The following is an 8,517-nucleotide window of genomic DNA, read 5'->3' as shown; positions in this document are numbered from 1 at the left end:
AGGACTCTCAGAGTGAGAACTGAGGCCAACCAGGAGGCCATTATTTTAGAGCCTAATACAAGGAACAGAGAGGTCTGTGTCCTGGAAACTGGGGTCTGTCATCTAGGCATGTGAAAAGCTCAACCACATAGGAAGACATGAGGTCTAGACCAGCTTTACTTTTTATATACCTAAGTGAGAGAGAGTGTTGATGAAATAAACATTCAGTCACAGGCATGGGCATGTTCAGGAATGAGCCCAATTTTCTTCCCTAGACTCCTTTGATGACCTCATCCAGTGCAAGGTTTAAATGCCATCACTATGGTCCATCCTGCACAAGTATCCCAAAGCTTTATTGTGGTCTTACCCTCACACTCTCCTTGGATACTTCCTCTCAAAGTTAACATGCTCAGAACTGATTTCTCTGCCTTCCCCAGCCTGCACACCCAGCTGTTTTCACACCAGCAAATGCAGTAGCACTTGCTAGTTTTCTCAACTTAGAAAGCATCCTTGATTCTTTCCTCAATGCCTATATCTGCTTTTTAGCATTTTTCTATGAGGGTCTTACAAATATATTACAAATCTGTTCATTTATCTTGTGTTTTAATTACTGCTCCTTTGGCTTCTATTTGAACATTGTTATAATCATTACAGATAGAAGTCTCTAGAGTGATGCATAATTCAATTAAGAGCATGGTTTTCTCCACATAGACTTATCTGTGGCCCTTAATTTTTTTCATTTTAAAAATATTTTTATGTGTATGAGTGTTTTGCCTGTACGTAAGTGCACCTGTGTCCTGCAATGCGTGTGGAGGTCAGAATTTCCCTTGGAACTGGAATTGTGGATGATTGTTAGCTGCCATATTGATGCTGGGAACCAAACCCAGGTCCTCTGCAAGAGCAGCCAGTGCTTTGAACCACTGAGCCATCTCTCTAGCCCTTTTTTTATGACTCTTGATCAGTGTGGCTGATCAATTCTTTATGGCTCAAGAATTTGTATGTGAGCCTTCCATGAAGCAAGCATCTTAGGTGGGTAGATTGGCTAAAATATTTTAAAAAGAGGCTTTAAATGTTGAAAGTTCATGTGTTAAATTATATGTATTTAATTAAGTGACAAAAGAGATTGAGACATAATAGTAAGTAGTTTCTCAACTGGAATTATTACAGAATACTTGAGTGTTTTTATTTGAACTTAAGATAAAGGAAGTATTTCATTACATAATTTCTAGGACATGGCAAGAACTTGTTTTGCCTTTTTCTGATGTCTTAAAACCATGTTCCAACAACCCCCTGCCAACATCTCCAGCTACATTTCAGCCATACTGTACATCATATTAGCCCTAGATCTAGACTTTCTCAGCATTTCTAGTATTTAAAGCATATTCTTCATTTGGGGCCTTTCTGTGAGTTATTGCAGCTTCCTGGGCTCTTTTTCTTTCCAGTTTTTGAATGGTTTTCTCTACTTTATCCTGTAAGACAAAATGTCTGTCAACTCTTCTCAGATAATGCTATTTGTTCATCTAACCTCATCTATGTCTTCTTATACACCTACTGCTGACATCCTTTCTTTTTAAAATTGTTCATTCATTTATTTATATCTATTTTATGTCATTTTATTTATCTGCTTGTAGGTGAATGCACATAGGAAGGCATTGCCCACAGAGGCCAGAGGAGGGCATGGATCCCTAGGACTGGAATTACTGACAGTTGTGAGCTGCCATGTGGGTGCTGGGAACTGAACCCGGGTCCTCTAGAGGAGCAACCAGTGCTCTTAGCTGTTGAGCCATCCATACAACCCCAAATTTCTTTAAAAAAATAAAATTTTTGTTTATGTGTGCTTGTGTGTGAGTGTGCAAGTATGGGCACATGCTCACATGATGTGCACATGGAGGTCAGAGGACAACGTTGAGTATTGAGGGTCAGTCCTTGCCTACCACTTCATCTGAGACAGGATCTCCAGTTGTTTGCTGTTGTGTACCCCAGGCTCACTGGTTCGTACACTTCCAGGAAATTCTCCTGCCACCACTGTCCATCTCACTGTAGGAACACTGGGATTAGAGACATGTGCTACTGGATCTGGCTGTACAGGTGTTCTGGGAATTTGAACTCAGGTCCTCATGCTCACTGTACCCACTTTGCCATTTCCTTAGCCTGACATCCTAAATTTTGGTCATAATGCTTTTTGATTATCTTGTAGTCATTTATTTTTGCAATAACTAGAGAACTCTGATTCCTCTACTAGAATGTAAGGTCCATGGGCAAGAAGATCCATGAAGACCATAAATTTAAAAAGGTAAATAAGGGGCTGGAAAGATTGCTCAGTGGTTAAGAGCACTGGCTGCTCTTGCAGAGGACCCAGGTTCAGTTTCTAGCACCCACCTGGCAGCTAACAACTGTTCATAACTCCAGTTCCAGGGGAGCCAACATTCTCTTCTGACCTCTGCGGGCACTGCATGACATGGGTACACTTACATACATGCAGGCAACACACTCATACTCATAAAAATAATTTTTTTACTTTTTAAAATGTTTTATTGAATTTTTGTGTATTTCACACAGAATATCTTAGTCAATCTTAATCATCTTTATATCCCCTTCCCCACTGGCATCCTCCCCTCCTACTGGATTCATACATTCTGTCATTTGTGTTAAGGTCTATCACGTCAAGTTAATGTCCCTAGACAATCCTCAGTGCAAGTTCATCCAGTGGGGTCTAGTCAGCCTATCTAGAGTCCCTCCAACTTGAGCAGACAAAACCCCAGTACAAAACTGTAGAAATGGTCATCAGGCCCCAATCTTAGTCGAAGAATTATTGGTAGTTGTTTACTGCTCTGTGAGGAAGAGCTGATCTTCTAAATAAATAATTTTTAAAGGTTAATAGCAGGTGCTTAAAAAAAACCCAGAGAGAAATAAGAACAAAGGTAAGAAAGAACGCACAAATATTGGTGTTATAAATATCAATAAACTTATTACGGTAGTAATTTTACTTTAAAAGATGGGAATATTAGTAAATGAAATAAACCAATTTGAAAAGAGTGCACATTATATGATACCAACCATATGATATTCTGCAAAGGCCAAAGCTACTATGGAACCAATAACTAAACTAATGGTATCTAGGCACTAGGGAAGGGTGGAAGTGAAGAGTGGCTAGGTGAAATAAAGACGATTTTGATGGCAGTGAAAAGATTCTGTCTGGCACTATAATGACTGATACAGTTTTTTTTACATTTGTTCAAAACCATAAAATGTGTTGCCTCAAAGATGAACCTTGGTACAACCTGCGGAGTTTGTGTGATGATGATACCTCTATATGGGCTCACCAAATGTACCAAGTTACTGCTTCAATAAGAACACCGATAATTAAGTAGGCTGTGTGTGCATGTGTGCAAAGGTAGTATAAGAGGATATCTTGGTAACTTCTTAAGTTTGCTGCAAACCTGAAACTACTTTCAAAAATAAAGTCCACAAAAAGAATGTAGCAATCATTGTACTGTTGTAGTATCAGAAACATATCCATCAGTTTTGAAAGCGATGGGTAACTGCTAGTAGTATGTGCTTGGTAATATGGTATCAATTCCTTGTATATCATTTCTACAAATCATTTCACAATCACCCTTACTATAAAATACTAAATTCTTTCATGCAAGTTATTTCAGTTAATGTTAGTAAATTGGCCTAGTTTCTTACAGACACATGATATAAATTAAGACTCTTAATACATGATCTAGCTTCCCTCAGAAGCAATTTCTTGTAATAGCAAACTATTTATACCATATTAAGAAGTTAATTGCATGAAAACATTTAAATGTGTAAACAGTATCTCCATTTACCATGCTTTGCTTACATATTTTAAGTAGAATGAGCAATACTTTTTCTATAAGAACTATATTATGTTTCATAAATACTTTTGTAAAATGTTTTGAAGTATTAGAGTTCCTCAAAATAAGAACAATAAAAAACATGTATTGCATTTTTGCAAATGAATATATAGAAGTATTCTCAGGAAAAAATGGATTGTCATATGTATTACTGTTAAAATTTCCAAGACTTTTAGAAATAAGAATAGAATTTCAAAAGGTTCTAAGTCAATAGGTGTTCAATGTTCGATTTTATTATAATCTTCACATAAGTTTTTATTGAAGAATTTTCATTGAGAAGTAAGTATTTATAAACAGCACCTAAGCTACAAAAACCATGTAGAAAACCTGAATACCATACAGGATGTTATTAGACATTTATGAAGTGCCTCAGGTTGACTTTCAGAAGTTCAAATTTATTTATTTTATATAATAACAATATAACTACAGGAAAATTTGATGCAATATAAGGAATTGCTCCGAAAAATTGATTTCCCTAATTCAAAAACTTCCAATCAAATCACATTTTCCAGCAGAAATCTACATAAAGTTGTCTGTTTGTGTCAGTCAGATGAGACAGGGTAAATTTTCAGAGAGCAGGTTTAACCAGATAATGATAGCAGCTCTACTGAAAGCCACATTCTAATGTTCTGCTTCTCCTCATGTTCACAGTCCTTGCAATCCAGTCCTGAGGAGATATGGGTCAATAACTGTGGCTGTACATATTTAATAGTGATAAATTAATTTAGGGTGGGCAAAAATTAGCAACCAGATTCATTTGGAAAATTCAAATTTCTCAATGGTGTCCCCTTTGAATTTGCAACATACAAGAAGACACTGATTTTAATAAACTGATAGAGGATAAGTTCAAAGATGTATGAGCTTGTTGAAATAATAGGAAATAAGAGTCTCTGTCTTCCCAGTTGTCAATTAGGAAAAGTGTTAAAATTTTATATTGAGTAACTGACTTACAAAATATTTTCTTTAGTTCATTTTTGCAGTTTATCAAACTATAGACCATAAAACCCATGAAATAAAGTATAGAAAGACTGAACTTTAATTCTAGAATCATCTTGTAATAGAGTACTTTAAATAAGTAGGCAGTGTGGTGGTTAGTATTGGTTGCCAACACGCTTGTGTAGAATTATCTAGGTTAGGTTAATTGAATTAAAAAGATTTAGACCTACTGCGATTACTGAACTGAATAAAAAGAAGAAAGTGAGCCCAGCACTTTCACCACTCTCTTGACTACAGAGGTGGTATGACCAGCTGCCTCAGTCTCCTGTCTCTATAACTTCCCCACCCTGATGAACTGTGCCCTGCAACTGTGAGCCACAATAAAACCTTCCATGTTTAAGTGGTCTCATCATGTATTTTGTCACAGCAACAAGATGAGTAACACACTGTTGTATACTTTCTGTCATATATAAAATAGCAAGAGTGATATCCATCCTTCATAACTGAGAGACATCTAGCAATGAAAATTATTCTAAGGTTTAAATCAGTATCATACCACTGAGGGGAAGGGATGTGGCAGAATCCATGAAATACATTTTGTTCATGGTATTTAGTAGTACACATGTTTTATGGGCTGGGAGTACAAAAGATGACCTAGTAACAAAAAACTGTGGCCTATAAACAATTGACATATGAGGAAGCTGTCTTTGTCCTGCATTGCATCACTGAACAGTCCTGAGTGCTTATGGTGAAGCATAGGTAGAGCATTTGCTTAGCAAATACAAGTCCCTAGGTGAATATCAAACACTAGAGAATAACAACAGTAAATAGTCATGGTACAATTGAGTAGCCATTCATGTGAAAAATAATATCATAACCTACTTCACACTGCGGACATGTACAGAACTCAATGTGAGAAGGGAAACAACGCATAGAACATTACAAAATATCAGAGGCGAAATCTATCTTAGGGAAATAGTTCATGAACAGAACATAAAAACAAAGAATAAAGAAAATTTCTAACATTTGGTTACACTGAAGTCAAGACCTTCCATTTATCACTTGACTGAAAGTATAAAATGTAAATCAGAGAAGGGGAAAGAAAGTTTACAGTGTGTAACTGACAGAAGTGCACGCCTGTAGTCCCAGCACTGGGGAGGCAGAGGCAGGCAGATCTCTGTGAGTTCAAGGCCAGCCTGGTCTACATAGTGAGTTCCAGGACAGCTGGGGCTACAGGGAGACCCTGTCTCAAAAAGACAAAAAAAATTATTTTTATTTATTATTTTTATTTTATGTGTATGAGTGCATTGCCTGCATGTAGGTAAGTAGGTAAGTGCACTCATGTCATGCAATGCCCGAGGAGGGCAGAAGAGGCTGTCAGATCCCCCTGGAACAAGTGTTGTTAGCTGCCATGTGGGTGCTGGGATTCGAACCCAGGTCTTCTGCAAGAAAAACAAGTGTTCTTAACTGCTGAGCCATCTCTTTGGCCCCCTGACAGAAGGTTTTTATCCAGGACATGTAAAAGACACCTAAAAATCAGTAACAAGAATCACACCAAAAAATGGGAAAAATGAAGAATTGTAACTTCATAAAAATGAACACACAAATAGTTAATGTGTATATGAAAAGATGGAGCATCATTATGTGAACAATAAATCTTGCTCTGCAGGCATTAACAAAATGTTCAATTTCAGAAATGTTTGATGAGAGGAAGTGTTAGAGGGTAAGTAGCATTCCTCAAATTCTATAGGAAAATAAAGTGACAGAACTATGATTGGAAAATGCCCAGTGTGATCTATTGAAGTTGAAAATACACCAAACCCAAGAAGAGTGAATCTATCCCGATGGATTATTCATGAAAATTAGACATACAAAGTGTGCACTAGGAAGCAGGATCACAGATGATAATAACAACATAGCAGGAGAAAAGAAAAATTCCATGACCAACAAAGTATATTTGTAAATTTTGATTCATTCATACAAGGAATAAAATAAATGGAAACACAAATAGTCCTGAAATAATACTGGAGAAATTATTACAAAAAGACTCCAACCTAGAAACAGAATTTCATTCAGAATATTTAATTCATATAAAGTTCTCAAAAAACAAAATCTGAATCGATATTATCTAAGAATACATTTTGACTATATGGAAATTAAAGGAATTTGAGAAATGGAAAGGGGCAAGCAGGAAACTTTGTGAACTCACCATATTCTCATGACCTGGAAATAATGTGAAATCATATATATTTAGCATATGTATTTCTCCATGTATAAACTTTATGACATTAAAAAAATCGTTACCAAGAATGCCTAGGCTCTTGAAGTATGATACATAGGCAAAAATCACTGAAAAACTGTTATAAAGAGTTGAGGCTGGAGAGATGGCTCAACAGTTAAGAGCACTGGCGACTCTTGCAGATGACCCAACTCTGGTTCCCAGCACCCACGTGGCAGCTATGAACCATCCATAACTCCAGTTCCATGGGATCTGATGCCTTCTTTTGACCTCCCCAGATACTGCATGCACTTGGTCCACTTATATACATGTAAGTGGAAGACTCACATTCATAAAATAAAAATAAATAAATCAAAATAATTTAGATGTTATGTGATTTATGAAATGAGGAATAGGGGCTGGAGAGATGGTTCATTGGTTAAGAACACTGACTGTTCTTGCAGAAGACCTGGGTTTGAATTCCAGCACCCTCATGGCAGCTGTCTGGGGGATCCCACAGCCTCTTCTGTCCTCCGCGGGCATTGCATGACACAGGTGCACTTACCTACGTGCAGGCATAACACTCATACAAATAAAATAAAAATAATAAAATATTTAAAAAAGAAATGAATAAAGAAACACTTAAGAGATATTGATAGACTCACAAAGAAATTAATAGCTCTTAAAAAAGAAATATACTGATCACTTTTTAATCTTTCGGATTACACTTCCCAGACATTAGGCTTAAGTCCATATAAAATGTTATTTAGGCAATTATTTCTCATTGAAAATTTTGTTTCTAAGCAGAAAGCGCTGCTCAGATGTAAGACTTCAAATCTTCGTCTGCAATACTGTAGTGCCACCTGTAGCTAAGGAAGACAACCTGCTATTGTTCTAAAATGATGGCTAAATTTGTTTTCCCCCCTTATCTAGACGCCTTTGAGAGGGAACTGACACTGATTCTAACCACTTCAACAATTATCAAAGTGCCTGAAAACAAATCCTGAGTCCATCACTCTTGAGTCCAGCCTTGGAAGGAAAAAGAAAAATGGGGAAGAACCCAATAGGGGATGCTTTTGGAAGATCTTGTCAAGAAATCCCAATGGACTCTGATATGAACATTTGGAATTTTCCCTGTTCTGACTTTTTCCTGGTTCCGTGTTTAGAACTTGTAATGCTAATTACTCATGCCTTTACTTCTCTTTCACACCCTGTATTTACCAGTCATGGACTTTCTTTTCCCCCTACAGATAAGAGTTATGCAATTGGGAAGTCTTTTAGATAGACCCACTGAAGGGGTACCCAAAATGCCTCACCCTGTGTCCCTGTTCATCATGGAAGAAGCCAGAGCAGTTTGCATCCCAATTCCCTATTGGCACTTTGGGTCACCACTTCAGAGGACGGTGTGATAAGAATAGGAGGTAGGAATTGGCTAGGCAGTTAGGGTGAAAAAAAGAGCCCAAAGAAAAGTAGCCAGTTTCTTGACTAAAAGTCAAAATGTCT

The sequence above is a fragment of the Nannospalax galili genome, unplaced genomic scaffold (genome assembly GCF_000622305.1).
Source record: "Nannospalax galili isolate Female #2095 unplaced genomic scaffold, S.galili_v1.0 scaffold202, whole genome shotgun sequence".
In the NCBI taxonomy this organism is placed as follows: domain Eukaryota; kingdom Metazoa; phylum Chordata; class Mammalia; order Rodentia; family Spalacidae; genus Nannospalax; species Nannospalax galili.
The sequence above is the reverse complement of the archived record's forward strand: the minus strand, read 5'-3'. Positions refer to the sequence as shown.